The sequence below is a fragment of the Pan paniscus genome, chromosome 1 (assembly GCF_029289425.2).
Source record: "Pan paniscus chromosome 1, NHGRI_mPanPan1-v2.0_pri, whole genome shotgun sequence".
In the NCBI taxonomy this organism is placed as follows: domain Eukaryota; kingdom Metazoa; phylum Chordata; class Mammalia; order Primates; family Hominidae; genus Pan; species Pan paniscus.
In genome coordinates this window covers 11,809,503-11,831,821 of record NC_073249.2, presented here as the reverse complement: position 1 = coordinate 11,831,821, position 22,319 = coordinate 11,809,503, and the positions used below count along the sequence as shown (strand labels likewise).

Below are 22,319 nucleotides of genomic sequence, written 5' to 3'. Positions count from 1 at the left end.
TTAGCTTATGGCCACTTGACTGGGTCCCTTTATTATTAGAATATTATAGATTGAACTAGAGAAAAAATTAAAATTAATCATTCTTTGCTCCTTACATCTTGCTCTTTGATGGAGTAATAGATTAACATTTATAATTCAGGTGATTATGATTTGGATCATTCATTCATTTGCTATATATTCCTCATGATCGTGGGTATTGGTAGTTTACCGCTATGTAAGTTATGGATGATACTTTAAAAATCTATAAAATTCACAATGTAATGCTATAAATATTGTGATGAGCAAATAATATTGAAATGAATATTAAATAAATCCAATTCTAATCATTTGGTGCTTTTTCAACATTTATAAGGTAACTTATATCTTATAAAGGTTCTGTGTATAGAAATTTAAGTGTTTTTTTGTCATCAATGAGTTTACAACTGCAGGGGTAGAAAAACAATTATAGTATAATTTCATGTATGTTATAGAAGTATATATAATTATCATGTTGGCATGAAGAAGGAATTGTGTATGTGGAACTTGTTATTCCTTTACATTTTCTTGGCACTTTTTAGAATCATTTCCAAAACTATTAGAAGTAATATTAAAACTATTAATAGAAAAATCATTTCAAAATTTTTTCCAAGGAACTATTTGAGCTCATGAGGCAATTCCTTAAAATTTTAATAGAAAATAATACTTGTCAGGAAGACAATCCAAAACATGTCCAGAGATATTCTTAAAATGATTTTTATGTTTCAGTTTAGTAAAATGGCTTATTGTTTTATAAGAAACTGTAATGATGTTTCCTCTTTCTAAATTATGTACTGTCTTCAAAGTACAAAATATTACAATGACTTAATTATTAACAGAGGTATAGATCAGACTCAGACATGTCCAGCTTTTATGAAAAATGGAGCTGTAGAATGTGGAGTAGTAAAAAACTTGTGTCGGCTGGGCACGGTGGCTCACGCCTGTAATCCCAGCACTTTGGGAGGCCGAGGTGGGTGGATCACTTGAGGTCAGGAGTTTGAGACCAGCCTGGCCAATGTGGAGAAACCCTGTCTCTATGAAAAATACAAAAATTAGCTGGGTGTGGTGGCGCACACCTGTAATCCCAGCTACTCGGGAGGCTGAAGCAGGAGAATCGCTTGAACCCAGGAGATGGAGGTTGTAGAGAGCAGAGATTGCACCACTGTTCTCCAGCCTGGGCAACAAAGTGAGACTCCATCTCTAAATAAATAAATAAATTAATTAATTAATTGAATAAAACACTTGCGTCATTCTTTTTATAAAACCCCTGTCTCTTTAAGACATGTACTCTAAGAACATTCAAAAATGCATGGGGCTGGGCACGGTGGCTCACACCTGTCATCCCAGCACTTTGGGACGCTGAGGCATGTGGATCCACTTGAGGTCGGGAATTGGAGACCAGCCTAGCCAACATGTTGAAACCCCATCTCTACTAAAACCACAAAAAATTAGCCAGACGTGGTGACACGTGCCTGTAATCCCAGCTACTTGGGAGGCTGAGGCACGAGAATCACTTGAACCCGGGAGGCGGATTTTGCAGTGAGCCCAGATCGTGCCACTGCACTCCAGCCTGGGCAACAGAGCGAGTATCCATTTCAAAAAAAAAAAAAATTCAGTGGGAAGCAACTGGCTAAATTTACTGGTAAATAAATTTAAAAAATACATTTGTGAAGCACTGAAGCCCCATAAATTACTTTTTGAAAGTACATTTATCAAACATTGAAGCTCCAATTTCACACAGGTAATTGCATCTAAGATCATTTTATATAAATGCAAGAGCAAAAGATGAAGAAGATCTGTGTATTGTCTCACAGTGGTTAAAGCTCATAGATTATAGTACAAACTCCCTGAGTTCATTTCCTGGTAACATAAGTGACTTAACCTTTCTGTGCCTCAGTTTTCTCATTTATAATGTGGGGAAAATAATAGCATCTCCCTTTGTTGTGAGAATTAAATAATATAAGTAAAGTGTGTAGAACAATCGTGGCATGCAAGAAGCACTATGAGTATGCCATCATCATTGTGATGGTCTCTGCATTGAGTATGCCTGAGTAAGCTCCTACCAGATCTGATCCTTCTGAAGAAAATAACTATAATCTCTGGACAAAATACAAAAACAAAACTACACCCATAATAATAAAACCTTCAATTACCTGAAGGCCCTAGCTATAGTTGCTCTATGGCCGCCATTACAAGTTACCGCTAAGTTGGTGGCTTAAAACAACATACATTTATTATTTTCTAGCGTTAGAGGTCACAAGTCTAAAATCAATCTCCATGGGCTAAAATCAGGGTGTTGGCAGCACTGCGTTGCTTCCAGGGACTCTAGGGAAAAATCTGTTTCCTTGCCTTTTCTAGCCTACATTCTTGGCTTGTGACCCATCCTCCACCCTCAAAGCCAGCAGTGACCTACCATGTCACATCGTCACAGGTGCCAGGGATTAGGATGTGGATGGTTCCGGGGTGCCATTATGTGGTCTACCCTATCATGGATGTGCTGAGCTCGAGTAAGATGTTATTGACAAGATCAAATGGAAGTGAGAACAATCTAGTTGAAAAATGACTGAAAAGTATACTTTTTGATTTGACAGGAGCCTGATTTTCTTGCAAACCAATCAATAGGAATTTCAGTCTATCTTATGTACATACCAATTTATAGATTCACATACATTTTGTATTTAACGGGCTTCATTCTCTGAAGGTTTTCTGAGTTTCCAGTAGTTAATCACATGATTTAGAATTTAAATTTATGTATATTTTCATATTGCATGCATAGTAGACACTAATTACTTTTAACAATAACATTAATCAAAAATAACTAAAAAGATGAGGATATATATAAATGCAATTTGTTGAGTTCCTATCGTATTCCAGACAGGCATCTTCCTAAGCCATGAATACAAAATAGTGAGTGTGGTATTATTTTTCTTTGTTAATAGCAGCCTGTTCAGTCTTTGGCTATAGTCTCTTCTGTGTCAGGTAACAGTATTTGAAGTATGGTCACAGTTCCAACAGTAGATCTTCATATTTCTTTTACATCCTCATTCTTCTGGTATTATGGTATCTGCTCAGAGGCACTACATCGTGAAGCCTTTTTTGTTCAAGCTTTAGGGCAGATAGATCAAGGATCAAAATGAAAAGAGTTAACGTTGTGTCCACGCTAGTTGAGTTTTATATTAATGATTTCTTTCCATTAAAGCACATTGGGGTAATGTGGAGGAAAAGGAGTTGATGAATTTTGTAGTTCATATGATATAAATTGTGTTCTGTATATTATTAAAAGTAAATTTCTCAAATGGCTGGGCTAATGACTCACTGGAAAAAAATGAGGTTTAACACTTGATGTTGTTCATCCATTTTCAAATATGCTCTGTATACGTCTCCAGTAAAATACAGAATTAAACTCCATTAAAATACAGAATTAGTATGTAAAACTGTGACCATACTTTAAGTGTGTAAATGTAGAGATATCTGCCACTGAAGAGACTATAGCCAAAGAATGAACAGGCTCCTATTAACAAAGAAAAATAATACCACACTCATTATGTTTTATTTGTGTTTCAGGAAGATGCCTGCTTGGAATATGATAAGAACTCAACAAATTGAGCATTTATATATATCTTCATTTGTTTATTTAGTTATTTTTAATTAATGCTATTGTTAAAAGTAACTAGTGTCTATTATGCATGCAATATGCAAATATACTTAAATTTAAATTCTAAATCATTGAAATGTTTTATTTTTATAACAGTAATATATGAGTATAAAATAAAAATGCCCTCTTCATAGTCCTCATTCCCCCCTAAGATAACCACAGCTAAAAGATTGGTATATAGCCATCTATAACTTTATGCATAAAAATATTATTATATAAATAGAATCATATACTGTCTTGTCATCTTTTACCACCTAATTATATATGGTTTTTAAAAAATCAGGACACAAAATGTCCAGAGGAAGAGAAGATTCAGATTTAGTTGATCCAAGCTCTAGGTCAGATTTCTGTAGTTCCCTTTGCCCTGTTCTGTGTTTGCTTGGTTCACAGGCTAGCTTCCCTCATGATTACAGGATACCTTGTAGGAATTTCAGGGATGATATCCAAAGTCAACATCATCTATAGGCACAAAAAGGAGCTGACTTTCTTTGTTTCTAAAAGCAAGACACTTTCCCCAGGAACTCCCTGGCAGAATTTCCCTCATGCCCATTGTCACACACCCATAGCTAATTTATTTACTTGCAAGAGAAAATGGGGCCAGCACAACTGGCTCTGACCATGGGGATGGCAATAGGGAAGGATACTTTGAAGAACTAGGTTCTTTTATTGGGAGAAGGAAGAGAATTGCATGTGAAAATGAAGGTCAGATAATTTCTAACATTGTCTGCTCCATCATATAGCAGATACATAGTTAGCATCTGTATGCTTTCACTGGAAATGTTTATATTTGGGACCCTCCATGTTCTTGAGCCAAACTAGGACCCACAAGTGAAATCTTTGCCTATGAAAACAAATCCAACTCTGTGCTCAGGTGTCTCCATGACCGAGAAATAGAAAGCGCATGTCCATTCTCCACCTGTCTCATTCATACAGTGTTCATTCAACAAAAATAGATTGAGTTGCTTTTGTGCATTCTGGAGCTAGGGGGACAGGGATGAATAACAATGCCTCCTTGCTCTTGAGAATCTTAGCAATCTAATAATAAAGAGAGAAGATAAATATAATGTGGTATGAACCTGCTTTCATAGTAAATAGTTCAATCAGAGAGCAGAGGAGAGATCTAATTACCTACCCAACACTCTACCCTTGTACATCCTCATAACTGTGAAATGCTGAACGGATTAGTGTGTGTTTATATTGTAGACAATATGATGCTACTAGCTATTTATATCTGAAACTTCTATTCTCAAATATCTAGTCTAACTTAACCTTATTTTAAGAGGCTGTGTTCTGTTTACCTTCCTATTGAGGAACATCCTTGGTAAAGCATAAATAGTACTTCAATAATTAGATTAAAATGCCAATAAATTCACAAATTTACTAATTAATGTAATATTTAGCCAGCATCTTGTCCAAAGCCTCTGTATATAAATATGTACCTACCCTTCATCTGCAAAATTGATGCAGTGATGTAAAGGTGAATGTGATTATAATCTCTTGAAGGGCTCATAGCTAAAAATATTCACTGAGCAACAATTATCCATCTGTCACTTAGGTGAATGTGGAAATTTGTCTGTGGTTGAAAGATGCATCTTTCAGTTTTACTGCCTTTCTGTTTCTAGAAAGACAACTTTCTACCCAGAAGCCAAGGATATTCCATATTTCTAAGTATTTGAATGACGTGGTTTCCAGACTCTGTCATCAAACTCAATAAAGACGTCAATTTAAGCAGGATGTAATTTAATCACAGTGGCGTAGTTAGGCACTGTTTTAGATTATGAATCTTAAATGTATAGATTATTTTATTTGATTAGTCTCATTCAATTTGGACATCTTCCTCAGCTATTTGTGTGTATTTATAATAGAAAAAATTTTCATTTGTAAACATATGATAGCAAATAAATGACATGGCATATTTCTGATTCAATCTTAATAAACTATTCTGCAATTTATGAGTGACTTAAAGATATGTGGAACCTATTGAGTCAGCCATTCTCAAACTTTTTTCTTTTTTTGAGATAGAGTCTCATTCTGTCACCTAGGCTGGAGTGCAATGGTGCAATATCCTCCCCAAAAAACAAACACAAAAGCAAAAACAACAACTAACACTCCTTCCTGCATTTTTTTGGTGTGTTTTCTTCAAAGCACTGAACACCTTCTGAAGACTATGTATTCGCGGTCTGTTTATTGCCTTCCTATCCCCATTAGAGTGTAAATCTCAGGAATGCAGGTCTTTGGGTCTGTGGTATTCGCTTGCTATACCACTAACATCCAAGACAATGCATGTTATGTACTAGGTAGTAAGGAAATATTTGCTGACTGGAGGGACTGCAAGATAGAATTTATAGACCAAAATCAAGGGGCTGAAAAGTACCAAAAATTCTGTTTCTGCTACTGTAGTAACAGTTTTGAACATATGGTAGAGCTTTTTTGTCTGTTCAATACAGCTGTTTTTGAATTTGCCTCTCTATTGTGGGAGAAAAGGAATGTTTTTTGAAAGGAAAAGTCAGAAAATAACCTTTTGGGTTCGGTAATCCTCCATCCTTATTTGCCTGACACAGTCCAGGTTAATACCTGTGGTCACAGCATAATCACTATTAGTTCCCCCTTTCGTTGTCCAAAGTGTCCCAGTCTGGATGAGAAATTACATGGTTATCCCTAGTCATGGTGTCTTTGTGAATCAGATAAAACTTACAGAATCTATTTACAGAAGGCAATACAAATAATATGCATGCATACAAAATCTTGTATTTCATCTCTGATTTGAAGACCTAAAAGAAGTCTTCCTTTTTGTTGAGTTAAATAACTTCCTTTTTTTTTTTTTTGAGTTAATTCTTGCTCTGTTATCCATGCTGGAGTGCAGTGGTATGATCATAGCTCTCTGCAGCCTCCAATGCTGGGTCTCAAGGGATCCTCCTGCCTCCTGAGTAGCCAGGACCACAGGCACAAGCCACCATGCCTGGCTAATTAATTTTTTTTTTTTTTTTGGTAAAGATAGGTTCTTGGTATATTGCCCAGGCTGGCCTTGAACTCCTGACCTTAAGTGATCCTCCCACCTTAACCTCCCAAAATGTTGGGATTACAGGTGTGAGCCACCTCACCCCACTCATACAACCTCTTTAGTGATTGTTGCAGTCACACATTCTGAGAAGATACACTTTTTTGCAAGTAATCCCAGAAGTGTGAGAGAAGGGCAAAGACCAGCAGGATCTACATAACTTGAGGATTACAGAGACCAGATGGAACATTCTGAGAGTGAGCGTGAGGTCAGTACTGGTAGTACAAACTGATTACTTTCATGTGGCTTCTGAGATCAGGCCACATGTGACCCATGACTTCCTGGTGAAGCATTAACTCTTAAGACCACGTGGAACTGTAGAAGGGTCCTTTGCTGGAACCAGAAACCTTAGAACTGTCCTTAGACCACTGAAAAAAGTACAAAGAGCAGCGCAGCAAGAACACACAGAATGGGCCTAATATTGCCACGCACTGATTTCCATAGCCCTGGAAAATGTGAGCCATATGTGAGACAAGAAGAACATATTGAAAGCCTTGCAGTATCTGACAAAAGAGAAAAGTAGTCCAGGCGTACTGTGGCCCACGCCTGTAATGCAAGCACTTTGGGAGTCTGAGGTGGGAGGATCACTTGAGCCCAGGAGTTTGAGACCAGCTTGGGCAACGTGGTGACACTGTCTCCACAAAAGATAAAAAAAATTAGCTGGACATGGTGGCTAATAGCCATAGCCAGCATACCTATAGACCCAGCTACTTCAGAGGCTGAGGTGGTGGGATTGCTTGAGCTTGGAGGATCGAGGCTGCGGTGAGCTGTGTTTGTGCCACTACACTCCAACCTGGGTGACGGACCGAGATGCCGTCTCAAAAAAAAAAAGCATCCCAAATCTCACACAACAATGAATGAGATTGGACAATGCAAAGATAAAGCTAAATGAAGTTAAATAACACCAGAGATCACAGAAGAAACAGCAGCTAAACCAGCAAAATTAAATACTTCATAAGCTGGTGTTAATTGCATTTGTTCACTCTATTGATACATGATGAGTAACCACGTTCTAGATTCTGTGTAGAGTAAATAGTGAGAGCGAGCTGAGTTGCTACAGAGGCCTCTTCCAGAATAGGACATAAATGGAGCGTGTGCATTGTAGGTATAAACACTCAATAAGTGATTTTTTTTTTCAGATGAGGAAATAGAAACAATGTACCAAGGTCAACGATTAAAAACAGTGATTATCTTTACACAGTCATGGACTGGAAGTTTTGTTTCTAATAGTTTCCAGAATAGAAGTATTTGTGTGAATGACAATTATATGACATGTAAGGAAATTAATTATATCATTTATTGATTCTTGAGGTACAGGCTCTAAAGCTCCAGCATGGATTTGATGTGGATGGTACTAATGATACAGATATTTAAGTTTTGTTGATTTGTATGTAGTTTCCCCATAAGAGGTTTTGTTTTTGTTTTTTTTTTTTTTTTGAGACAGAGTTTACTTCTTGTTGCTCAGGCTGGAGTGCAATGGCATGGTCTTGGCTCCCTGCAACCTCTGCCTCCTGGTTTAAAGCGATTCTCCTGCCTCAGCCTCCCAAGTAGCTGGGATTGCAGGCACCCACCACCACGCCTGGCTAATTTTTGTGTATTTTTAGTACAGATGGGGTTTCTCCATCTTGGCCAGGCTGGTCTCGAACTCCTTACCTCAGGTAATCCGCCGGCCTTGGCCTCCCAAAGTGCTGGGATTACAGGCGTGAGCCACCACGCCTGGCCCCCATAAGGGGTTTTTAGTTCCTCAGGAAACTATTCAAGCATTGGTTAGGAAGAAATATGTGCAGCTGGGTGAATCCAGCTAATGATCGGATTATTCTCATGGCATTTTGCCGGGGGCTGCCTTGATGATGTCTTCTTGGATCTAGGTCTTTAACTTGCCTGTAACTATTGCACACTGTCCCTCCAGCAGACCGTTCCTAATTTAACTGCTATCCTGTGACCTCGGTTCTTACAAAGGAATCTAAAACTGTAACCTTTCTTTATTTCTAGCTCCAATTAGTTCTTTATACTATTCGTTCTCTATCCAAACTGAACTCACTCCCTGAATATGCTACACTTAATTCAGGTATATATTCTCCGCATTCTTACTACACTAATTCCTCAACCTAGAATTCTGAGCCTTTCAAAAGTTTACCACCCCTCGCTTCTCTGCAAATGTCCAAGGAGTTGTCTTCCTTAAACACTTTCATGAAGCTCCCAGCCAGAAGTAATATTTCTACTCGTAGAGTTCCTTATCACTGGGTGTTCACATTTTCTTATTTTTGTCTCTCATTTTATATACTGATTATTTGGTATGTATTTTATACATTTTATTTACATTAGAATATGGTTTTGTTCAATGTCCATTCTTTAACCAACACCACATTGTCTTGATTACTAGTAGCTTTATAGTAAGTCTTTTTTATTTATTTATTTTTTGAGACAGAGTCTCGCTCTGTCACTGGGCTGGAGTGCAGTGGCGCCATCTTGGTTCACTGCAACCAACCTCTGCCTCCCGGATTCAAGCAGTTCTCCTGCCTCAGCCTCCTGAGTAGCTGGGACTACAGGCGCACACCACCACACCCAGCTAATTTTTGTATTTTTAGTAGAGACGGGGTTTCACCTTGTTGGCCAGGATGGTATCCATCTCCTGACCTCGTGATCTGCCCACCTCAGACTCCCAAAGTGCTGGGATTACAGGTGTGAGCCACTGCGCCCAGCCTGTAGTAAGTTTTGAAGTTACATAATGTCTGTCTCTGACTTTGTTCTTCTCCAGTGTTGTGATTATTGTGGGTCTTTTGCCTTCCCATATAAATTTTAAAATCAGTTTGTAAAAATCTACAAAATAACTTGCTGAGATTTTGATTAGGATGCACTGACTTGTTAGAATGTTTAAAAAATTTTCTGTATTCCTCTGTGTACCCGCCAGTTTTTCATAGTATATAGATCTAAAATGTAAGACTTTATTATATGAAATTTATTATTCATAATAGATCTAAGCCCAGGAGGTCAAGGCTGAAGTGAGTGCTACTATATTCCAGCCTGGGCGAAAGAGAGAGACTCTGCCAAAAAAAAAAAAAATATATATATATATATATATATGTACTATGTACATATCCTGAGGATTTGAACAAATTCAGAAAACACTGAAACAGTATTACATGAGCTGGAATTTATTTAAGAGTAGTAATCAACTTGATTTTTTTCTATTAATTTTAGCTAAGCAAAAGTTCCATCATTATTCATGACTGATGATTTCTTTCCTTATATTTATTGTGATGACTTTTTAATCATACATTTAAATTAATACACATTCCTAGAGGTGGTACTCTAAGCTGAATATTTTCTAACAAAGTCTATCTATTATTATGTCTAATAACACATTTATCACTGTATTTTAGAAATGTTTAATATTAAGATTAGTCCCCCTCATTCTTTTCCCCTGACCCCCAAATTGTTCTTATTCTTCTTGACTATTTATCTCCCAAATGAAATTACTTGTGGTATTTAATTTAACTTAGTAATTCTGATAAGTAGCCTCCATGGAAGAGACTTACTGTATTATTTACTTAGCACCCATCCATCCACTTGAATTTGTTAACATTAAGGTTTATGCAACAGCCACTTTAACGTATTCTGTACTTAGAGAAAGGAGATATTGATAATTTTGAGTTAGTGCATATCCAGGCTGGGTGCGGTGGCTCATACCTATAATCCCAGTACTTTGGGAGGCTGAGGTGGGCGGATCACTTGAGCCCAGGAGTTCGAGACCAGCCTGGGCAACATGGCGAGACTCTGTCTCTACAAAAAAATAAAAAAATTAGCCAGGTGTGTTGCAACGTGCCTGTAGTCCCAGCTACCTGGAAGGCTGAGAGGTGGGAAGATTGCTTGAGCCCGGGAGGTCAAGGCTAAAGTGAGTGCTACTACTGCCACTATACTCCGGCCTGGGCAAAGAGAGAGGCTCTGTCTCAAAAAAAAAAAAAAAAAAAAAGTGCGTATCCTGAGGATTTGAACAAATTCAGAAAACATTGAAATAGTATTACATGAACTGTTGCTATTCTAAAGTAAGCATAATTTAGGAAGTAGTAGCACTTAGTTCTTTATTACCTAGTTTAAATTTTAAAAGAAAGCATTTATACTTAAGAATAAAATTTCTAAACCCTTTCCTTGTATTGAGTTGTATGTGTGTTAGTGTATGAGATTGCTGAGTTTATTGTACTAAGTCGGCTTCATTGTTTGACAGATCTAAAAAAACTGGGAGAGTTCTGCCTAATACTGCAAAACCAGAGTAAAGTTAGGAAATTGGGCTAATGTTTAATTAAGTCAATCACTGGCCTTACTTTTGTGCTTCATGTGCTCAATTAAACTTATGGTAAATTTCTTTCTCGAACTGATGGAGAAAAGACTTTGTGATCTCATGCCGTTAAAGTACATAATCACATATGATATTACAGTATGGAGAGGTGCTTTTCTTTTTATTTATAATTCTCCCACATTAATGTCATGTCTGTCTGTTCTAATTTAGTGCTTTGTATTTTTCATTTTAAAAGTACCTGGTCTGCTCCTGTGAACATTTAGGTAGATACCTCAGTTTGAGGTCCTGTGAGTCTGTGATTCTATTATTTGTAAACATGTATGAAAATGGAAAAGAGGTTGGGCATGGTGGCTCACATCTATAATCCTAGCACTTTGGGAGGCAGGAGGATTGCTTGAAGCTGAGAGTTTGAGAGCAGCCTGGGCAACAAAGAGAGACCCCTGTCTCTACAAAAAATTTAAAAAACTAGCTGGACGTGGTGGTGCGCACCTGTAGTCCCAGCTACTCAGGAGGCTGAGGTGGGAGGATCACAAGAACCTGGGAGTTCCAGGCTGCACTGAGCTATGATTGTACCACCCTGGGCGCCAAAGTGAGACCCCGTCTCAAAAACAAACAAACAAACAAAAAAAACAGAAAGGGAAAAATAAAGAAAAATACATACCTATAATAATAGGTTGTCAATATATATTCTTTCCCTTTCTACTTTCGGGATGAATTCACTGCTTGTTGAAATATAATTGACTGATCTAAATGCTGATGTTTTAATGAAAAGTATATAATGTGGATTTCATTTAATTCTGTCCTAAATGACAGTTTGGCGACATACTTAACAAATCCCTAGGCACCAAGGATTTGGGGTTTTGTTGGGAAGAAAACATCTAGGCCAGAAACGATGTACTTTTACTCTGTTTTGAATCTTTTATTGTTTGGATCAGACCTTGTTTAAGAATGTAGAGGAAAAATTTAATAGTTCCATTTCTACCTGGAAATACTACCTAGAAATAGTATTAGTCTATTAGTAGACTAATACTCCAGCTGTGGGAAAAACAAAAAACAAGCAAAACACCCAAACCTCCCCCAAACCAGAAGTTTTAAAAGGATTAAATTTAAAGGATTTAATCAGAATATATTAAATTTAAAAGGAAATGTGATTGAGGCATTAGAAACTTCTGAGGTAGCGAGGACTTGAAGAGACCTAAATCCCAGCAGTAAGAGAAGTGCACTGAGGTAGGTATAACATTTTTTATACCACTTTTCCCTTTGGGGCATTTGCTGAGTATTCATTTGGGCAGAGATTAAGGCAGAGGAGCCTGCAAAGTTTATGTAATCTCTGGCCTGACAACGTAGGCAGAATTTGAGGGTACAAGATCTTGAAGGAAAAAGAGAAATAAGGCTTACACTCTGAAGAGGCTTTCCCCTTGAGGTATTTCTCTGTTGGTGGTGGAGTTTTTATTATTATTATTACGAGACAGGGTCTCATTGTCCTGGCTGGATTCGAACTCCTGGGCTCAAGCAATCCTCTCTCAAGCAGCTTGGATAACTGGCATGCACCACTCTTCCAGATCATTTTTCTGTTATTAGCCTTTGGGAAACAAGCTCAGAAGCTTAGCAGAAAGCAGATCAAAAGCTCAGCAGTATAGTAAGATGTGACTATCGATTCTATGAAACAATACTAATAATGTCTCGTGAGGCCTAATCTTGTGCTGGGGGTGCCAAAAATTGTATTTCAGTGGTTGCTAAGGAGGAGGGGTTTTGATAATCATTCCAGGCTCTCAGTTGGAATCCTTGGAAGTTATAATTACTAGGAGAGAGGGTGAACTAAACTCTTGCTAAGTCTGAAAACCTGCCTTCAATCTACTCAGCTCACATTGAATTGGTGTAATCTGCCCGTCATCTAGCTGCCAGCCGTAGGTACATCTTTTCTGGAGGAAGAAACAGAATTAGCTTGTATACAAATTTTAACACAGTATCTGATGTGCAGTCAAACATGTTATTAGGCATGTAAGGAGTCAGGATCAAGAGAAAAAAGATCTGACAGTAGAAATAGACCCATAAGTGATCCAGATATTGGAATTATCAGTCACAGACCTTAAAACAATTGGGGAATCTACAATGAAAAAAATCAAATGGAAATTCGAACACTGAAAACCACAGTAAGTAAAGTAAGAACTCAGAAGATTAGTTTAACAGCAGCTGGGACATAGTTGAAGAAAGGATTCATGAACTGAAAAATAGATTAGTTGAAAATATCCAGACTGGCCTATGTGGAGAAAAGAACATTAAGAATAAAGGAAAAAAATCATAAAAGATGCATTAACTCTAGTAATAAAATCTAACATGCGAGTAACTGGATTCCCAAACTGTGATGGATTTGGAGCTACAATAGTGAGATTCAAGATTACTGTCAATCCTAAGAAAGATTAATACTTATAAAACCACACTGGGTTACCATAGTAAAAATGCTGAAAACTAGAAAAATAAAAAATCTTAAAAGTAACTGGAGGAGGGAACAAAATTTAAAAGCCGTAATAAGACTGATACCTGATGACACATTAGAAAAAGTTGAATCAGAAGACAAAGGCATGATATCTTTAATGTTGTGAGGGAAAATAATCACTAACTCTGTATTATAGCCAGATAAAAGTATACTTCAAAAGTGAGAGTGAAGTAAAGACATTTCCAGACGCATACAAATTGAGATAATTTAGATACAGGAGATGGGGTTCTTCAGGCAGAAAGGAAATGATACCAGACTGAAAAGAGTAAATGCAGGAGGGAAAGAAGACTAAGTAAATATATGGCCAAATGTAAATTAATGCTAACTATACAAAATAATCGTATTAATGCCTTGTGGTGTTTAAAATATATGTGCAATTAAAATGCATAACGATAATAACTCAAAAGGTGGAAGAGTATAAAATTGTCAACCATGTTCAAAGATCCTTTTTCTGGAACAAGGTGAAGTTACTAATTTATACTTATAATGAAAGAGTTAATCACAATGGAAGATTATTAAATGTCATGGATGCCCATGCAACCTCTAGGGTACTAACCAAAAGAATAAGAAAGAATAACCAACAACTTTCCAGAGGGAAAAATGCAATATCAAGATATTTGATTAATGTAAAGGAAGGAAGAAAGGAGGGAAAAGAAGTAACATATGGGCTGAATCTGTTCTTGAATTAGATTATGGTGATGGTTCATAGCTGTGTAACTATACCAAAAAGCACTGAAATTGTGTACCTTAAATAAATGAACTTTATGATATGTAAATTATATTTCCATAAAGCTATATAAAGAGAACATGAGACCAATATAATACAAATAATATGAAAATATGATAAATATAACTAATAAATATAAACTCATATTTTAAGAATAAAACTAAATGTTAATTGACTAAATACTTCAATCAAAATTCATGGATTGTCAGATTTGATTAACTGCAATTGTATGCTGCTCACCAGAGATATACTTTAAGACTGTCTTACAGAAAGAGTAAAAGCTATAGGATGGTAAAGTTGTATGTATGGTAAAGTTGAATCTAAAGAAAGCTGGTATAACTACGTTAATATCTGAGAAAAGGGCTGGGCGCTGTGGCTCATGCCTGTAATCCCAGTACTTTGGGAGGTGAGTGGATCCCTTGAGGTCAGGAGTTCAAGACTAGCCTGACCAATGTGGGGAAACTCCGTCTTTGCTAAAAATACAAAAAATTAGCCAAGCGTGGTGGCGTGTGCCTGCAATCCCAGCTACTCGGGAGGCTGAGGCAGGAGAATAGCTTCAATCCGGGAGGCAGAGGTTGCAGTGAGCTGAGATCGCACCACTGTACTCCAGCCTGGGTGACAAAAGTAAGACTCTGTCTCAAAAAAAAAAAAAAAAAAAAAAAAAAAATCTGACCTCTGAGAAAGAATTTAGGGCAGAAAGTATTGCGAGAAATCAAGATGGACATTTCCCTATGTTAAAAAAAGTCAGTTTATAAGAAAAATAAAATAATTCTGAATTTACATGAATCTAATGATATAGCTTTCAAGCTTATAAAAACAAAAATTGACAAAATTATCAGGAGATCTCAATCAACAATCAATGTATAAGACCATGCTTCTCACAGTATTACAATAATCAGGCAAATAAATGAATGAGGATATAGAAATCTGAACAGTATGATTAATTAACATATGTATTGACATTTATAGAACACGGCACCATATGCTGAGAAAGTACACATTTGTTTCAAGTGCAGATGGAGCATTTACCAAAATTGATTATGGAGGAAGTATAAGCAAATTTCAAAGGTTTGAAATAAGAGTGTATTCCTTTCTCATCATATAATTCAGTAAGAAATAAGTAACAAAAGGAATTGCACATCCATAAGCCTATGAATCAACGAGTTAATCAAAATGGCAAATTATAAGATATTTTAAATTGGATAATAGTGGAAAACATGGATACAGTTAAAACTGTGGATACAGTTAAAACTGATTAGAGGAAGTTTTTCGGCCCTAAATACATAAGAGGAACTGAATAATCAGTTATCTAAATATCTCAAGAAGACAAAAAGAAAATATTAAACCTGGAAAATGTAGAAAGAAGAAATTATGAAGCAGAATTTATGTAGAAAGCAGAATTTATGAAGTAGAAAGAAATATAAATCATTCAAGCCAATAGCTGGATTTTTGAAACGACTAATTGATGAGCCCTTGGAAAGACTGAATACGAAAAAGAGAGAATATAAAATTAACAATATTAGAAACGAAAATAGGAAATCACTGCAGAACCTCCAAACAATGAAAAGATAATAAGAGAATACTGTGACTAGCTTCGTTCCAAAGAAATTAAAACATTCTAGAAACAATATAGTGTTAGCGAAATACAGTTTACCAACCCTAACACTAGAAGTGGGAAATATCAACTGTCTTATATTTATTAAATGAAATGAATTTATAATTAAAGCCTTCTCACAAAGAAGTCCAGGCCCAGATGGCCTCACTGGTTAATTCCACCAAACATATAAGGAAACAATAATACCAATCTTAAACTCTTTCATAATACTTCCCAACTGATTTTATGAGGCCAACATAACCCTGATCCTAAACTATGACAAAGACCGTGCAAAAAAAAAAAAAAAAAGATATAGGCTAATATTTATCAGGGACCGTAGGTGTAGAAATCCTCCACAAAATATTAAAATATTGGGAAATCCATCCCATTGACATATCAACTCAATAGCCTATTACAACCAAGATGGGATTCAAAACCAATTACTGTCACTTACCTTATTAAGAGAAAAAAATATTTATTTTAACAGATACTATAAAAACATTTTTAAATATTAAACACCTATTCGTTGTAATATTAGTAAGTTGGCATGTAAGAAAAGTTACTTAAACTGATAGAAATTATCTATCAAATGCAAAACTGGTGAAATATTGAATTCTTTCAAGGCAGTGTTGAATAAAGTTGGGAAAAGTGGGTACTTTTGGAATTAAAAATGAGCTTAGCAAAGTCACAGCTCACTATAAAAATTCAGTTATATCAGTTATATTTTTATATTCTAGTAAAAAGCAATTACAAAATAAAAATAAGTGATTTCACTTATATTAGTATAATGAAACAACACATACCTAGGAATAACTCTAATAAAAGATGTGTAAACCTTTACACAGAAAATTGAGAAACATTTTGAGAAAAATAAAGATGACCTTAAAAAAAAGATAAATATACCATGTTCATATATTGGGAGGCTCAATATTACAAAGATGACAGTTCTCTTCCAATTGGTCAGGTAGATCAATGCAATCTCAATCAAAATCCCAGCAGGTTTTCTTTTCGTGTGCATGGAAGTTAGAAAAGCCAGTTCTAAATGAAGAAGAGCAAGACTATCAAATACAACTTTGAAGAAAAGAACAAGGTTAGAGTCTTTGACTCCTGGATATCAAGACTTATTTTAATGTTACAATAAGACCGTTGGGTATTAGGACAGAGACAGAAAAACAGAGCAGGATAGAGTTCATAAGTAGATCTGCACATTTGTGTCTTGACACATTAGTAAGTGACAATGCAGTGCTAATGGGGAAAAGATTTATTTTTTAATAAATGGTCATTTGGATAGGTATACAAGGGTGGGTGAGGAGACAACTCTTAACTCCCTCCCTACCATCTTACATAAAAAATCAATACCAGGTATGTCGCAACTTTCATGGGAAAGGCAAAATAATGAACTTTCTAGAAAATTTAGTAGCTTTAGTAGCTTCGTGTCATTTTATTTTGTTGTTGAAGATTTGCGTGTAATACATTTATATGTCATTTGTTTTCTAGTATGTAAAATGCAGATAATAAGATTACATGTAAAATGTATTGCTCAAAGCCTGCCACATGGTAACTGCTTTAACTTAACAGAATTATCCATCTTAAACAGTAAAATAAAGTTAATAAATTTGAAAGAAGCAAGCAAACTTTTTAAAAAAAAGTTTATGGAATAGCTCATGTTTATGTGCCCTAAATTTGTAATTAAAATATGAATGCACGAGATGGGTGGATCACTTGAGGTCAGGAGTTCGAGATCAGCCTGGCCAACATGGTGAAACCCCATCTCTACTAAAAATACAAAAATTAGCCAGGTGTGGTGGCGGGCACCTGTAATCCCAGCTACCCAGGAAACCGAGACAGGAGAATCGCTTGAACCCAGGAGGCGGAGGTTGCAGTGAGCCGAGATTGCGCCACTGCATTCCAGCCTGGGTGACAGAGTGAGACTCCGTCTCAAGAAAAAAAAAAAAAAAAAAAAAGAATGCAAAAATAGAGACGTCATTTGAATTATCTGCCTTTCATATAGTGATATAATTTAAAAATAATTACTTTTGTATTAGATTCTTATGTCCTCTCTGCTAAATCAAGTTGGTGTTTAAATAACTGTTGTTTCTTTTAAGGGAAATTTTGTTTTTATTTTGAAATTTTGAAATGAAATTGCTCTTTTTATTAGTGTTAATATGATAAGATATTTAATGTAATTTCCTGCAAATATTAAAATAGTCATTTTCTTTAATAAAATCCACACATATTTTTAAAATTCCACATACTTGATTCAAGTTTTTGGAAAAAATGTTCCTTTGTCTTATATGTTTTATGGGTTTGTAATTGCGTAAATTCTAAAATTGGTTAAGTTTACTGTGAATTTTATATTTCCTTGTCTTGATTAGCTCCATTTGAATCATTCTCCTTTTCACCGTTTGCAGGAATTTAAATGATTCTTGTCAACAAGAACAAGAGACGTGTCATGAAATCGTTCTGCATTGCTTATGCATAATTACAACTTTATTGTATGTTAGTCAGTCTTTTAACCCTGTGGACCATTTGTCTTGTCTTGTGTGTCTAGCTGATAATTCACTCCCAGCAATGCTGTTGCTAAGCTTTTCTTTGGGTATTTGGATATTCTGTTTGTTACATTATTGCTCCTAATTCTTGCTCCTTGAAGAACTGTGTCTTTTGTAATATAGAACATTAAAGAGCTCCTGTTACTATCATTAGTAACTATGACTCTTGATTATAAATTCTTTCTTCTGAAAAAATCCCATAACTTTATCTTTGCACTGATGGGAGTGTGTGTGTGTGTGTGTGTGTGCATGTGTGAATGTCTGACATGCAGAAGTGAACCTGATGATGGCAAAATACAATGTCTTTGATAATCATTGATAGCACTAAAAATATGCACTAAATATGCACTAAAATAGCACCAAAAATATGGCATATTCTATTTTCCTGATAAATATTAAAAGGAAGTCATTTAATTTTTTTAGATTTTTTTGGGGAAGAGAATAAATATAAAAATTCGCCCTTTTAGAGGTAGAAAAGTGCACAATTGCACTGTGCTGAACATGCCTTTTTTGCTTCTGTTTGCCCCAGGATCTAAAGGAATGGATTCATCACTCCGATAAGTTAATGTTTAAAAGGAGATCTTCAGCTTTATGTAACAACAAAATATCTTGAAAAATGTATAGTGAAAATCAGGCCTTTCTGTTCAGTCAAGTGTTTTTCTTAAATAACAACAGTGTGTTTGTAAAATGCAAAGGAAGAAGTAAGTTCAGAACAGATTTTTCTGAAAACTAAGTAAATTACAAAAGAAGGCAAAATGCTCTGTTACAAGTAACCTATTGGATTTCATTAGGGCTTCATAAAATTCTACCTGTTTATTTAGGTTCATATTTTAAATATCACTTTATAACATTTTTGAAATAATCACTCTGTATGTTGCTTTTTATGCACATGGCTTCCCAAAAGCTTGCTTGCCAGAGCATTGGAGATTCCTAGCTAATAGCCCAAGATTTCTGCCTAAGTAGCATTAGCTTCTTACCTAATTAATGAGTTTTCTAAGGAAAAAAAATTACAAATAAACTTTCATACATGAAGGGTGTGAAGCAAGCCACAATTCCCACAGGACACCAATTATACATTCTATAGATGGGAGGTGAGTTAAGGAAACTTACCTTTGAGATTGAGTATGTCTCTCAATGTTGAAATTTTTTATTCTGATTTATTTGCAAGGAATCCTAGGGCGTTGTAGAGACAGTCTTTGTTGACATATGGCTTTTTTGTTTGTTCTGTTTACAGTGTGGGTATGATTATAGTCACTTAAGTTTTAAAGAGCCACATAATGATTAAGAGACTAACATTCACTTATAAATACAACTTTAAAAAATAATTTGATTCCCACATAACTTCAGAACTATTTGTTAAGGCATGCCTTTATATTGTGAAATTGTATGAAATGCTAGAAAGATTAGAGTAAGAGAAATTTTACTTTAAGTGTCACGAGAGAAATTGTAGTTAGACACTATGTCTCTAAATTGATCTTTTTAATTAAATCAGTTTTTATAATTAGAGGAGAGTAGTAGTTCTTAAATCAGAAGGCCTATTACGTTTGAGAATTAGAGAAATGTTCATGTTTGCTTTTAAATAAATTGGATTTTCATTATTTTATGTACCTGGTGCCTTTCCAGCCTAATGTCTTTTAGAGTTCTGATTGCTAAATTAACTGAATTATTTTTGTTTGGTGAGATTAAATGTTGTTAATGAAAAACTTGAATACAATTTTTTATGCTTTAGAATTGGAAATAGATTGTGGTGCAAGGATCAAATTGATATCAATTCATTTAAATGACAGTAATTGAAACATTGCTAGGTATTTGTTTGTTTGTTATTTATTTTGGCTTTTTCTTTCCACAGCAAGTTGATGTGGAAAAATGGGTATGTGTTTCCATGTATTTGCAAAGAAATTGTGATCTAAAAGTGCATGCTTGCTATCGCCTCTAATCTTTTATTTTGCTTCCTAGTGTGGCTTGTACTATTAGTGTTCAAACTAACTGCTTTGTTGTAATGAACACATGTTTTACAGATCTCTAATGAGAACCTTATGTTTCTGGTTTTGCTTCATCTGAAATGGGGCATATTAAAGTACTTTCCATCCCTAGAACCACATAGTTTTTATATAATTTATTTTGTAATTATTATGTGCTTCTGGCCAACAGAAAAGTGTTTATTATTCATACTGTCTGTATATCTTTTGCAAAAAAAAAAAAAAAAACCTTGACTGTTTAATCCATGTACTGTAGAAGAAGACAATTATATATATAGTCATAGAAAGTCATAGAACCGTTTTTTTTTTTTGGTATAGATGGAGTCTCACTATGTTGCCCAGGCTGGTCTTGAACTCCTGGACTCAAGTGATCCTTCTGCCTCAGCCTCCCAAAGTGCTGGGATTACCCACAGGAGCCACTGTGCCCAGCCTTGTATAATCTTAAGCAGTGAAGGTGAATGACCATGTAGAAAAACGCAGTTACAGGATTCTGGAGGCTAATTCTTAGAGCCCCCATTGTCACAAGTTGTGCAAAAAGTTACGTTGCTTCTTTTGGTCTCGGTTTCCTTATCTGTTAGGAAAAAATAAAGGAGAGAGGAAATACACCAAGGTACCTTCCAATACTTAACACACCAGGATTCTGAATGGAAATTAAAGTCTCCTCAAGACTGATATTCCTACTCCACTTTCTCCCAAGAGTGCAGAACAGTGAGGCTTTTCATTGTTGAAATGTTTTTGTATTTGCTCTGTGACTTATATGAAGAATCCTTTAAGATTGACTTAACTGATGGCTTTATTTTATCTTCATTATTTTTCTGGTTTGAGGATCCAACTTTCTTGATGCAATATTTTGAGAATTTTGCCATCTTTTCAGTGCCCTTTCAGTAGTGTTTTCCAACAATTTCATGTTCACTTGTCTTTTTTTAAAATTTTTTTAGCCCTTTAAAGACAAGGAAACTTGTTTTTTAATTTACCATTTCTGATGACCTTTGAAAACTGTGACTTGTATGTTATGTTGCTGAGAATAATTTGAAGTCTTCATTTCTCTTTATAACCGAACTACTACTACTTTTGACCAACTATTTGTTTTTGAAATTTCCTACCTTCCTCTTTGGCTATAGTTAAAATGCTGATCCAAGATTCACATTTTTCTTGTCTTGGTAAGGGAAGGCTGCTTCCTTCTCAGAACACGTATGACACCTCTTTGTCCTGCACTTCCCTAATATCAGCATCCTACAACATAGCCCTCTGTCTTTTCCCATCCTTGCATCCCTTCACTTCCATTACACTATTTCTGTGCCATATCTGGATTGGTATTGACCAACCACTCAAGCTGCTTTTACTTACTTTGTATTTACAAAGCATTTGCCAGTAAATAAAATCATCTTTTCACCATTGTCTAAAAGTCTTCCCCTCTGTTCCTCTGTGGATTTGGTTACTTTTGATCTGCCTGTGTAATTTTTTTCTTTCTTATTCCTACAATAATTTATTTTTATTTGTATTAAGTTTATTTGTAAATCATTGCAGTAGAGGTTGCCTTCTAGTTCTAAGGAAATATCTCTGATATTTTCTGAGCTAAAAACCCTGAGGCTTAGTTTGCCAAGTGACTGGCTTTATAATCTTATGTAGCCTCTTTATTGGCCATAATCTCTTTGTCTATAGGACTAGAATCTGCTTTACTCCTTTTTTCTTGAATATTACTATCATGTCAATGCTAAAACATATTGGTGCCAAAATACATGTTCATTTAGAAGTCATATAATAAAAAGATTCTGCTGGGTTTTAGAACACTGATGATCACTATGTATAAATGTTGCAGCAAATTTTAGATTGGAGCTCTTTTTTTCTTTGAAGACCTATCCAGTTCATATCTTATGCTTTGGCCATTAGAAGTTTGAAATTCTACTGTTACAGGTATACTTTGAAGGCCAACAGAAAGTAATTTAAC

The 22,319-nt window shown here is 35.5% G+C and overlaps 1 protein-coding gene across 1 annotated transcript in view; it reads left to right on the top strand.

The window, feature by feature from the left end:
* The window catches only part of RYR2 (ryanodine receptor 2), a 788,503-nt gene that overhangs the window by 284,237 nt on the left and 481,947 nt on the right, over nucleotides 1-22,319 (top strand). The gene's annotated exons all lie outside the window — the stretch shown is intronic.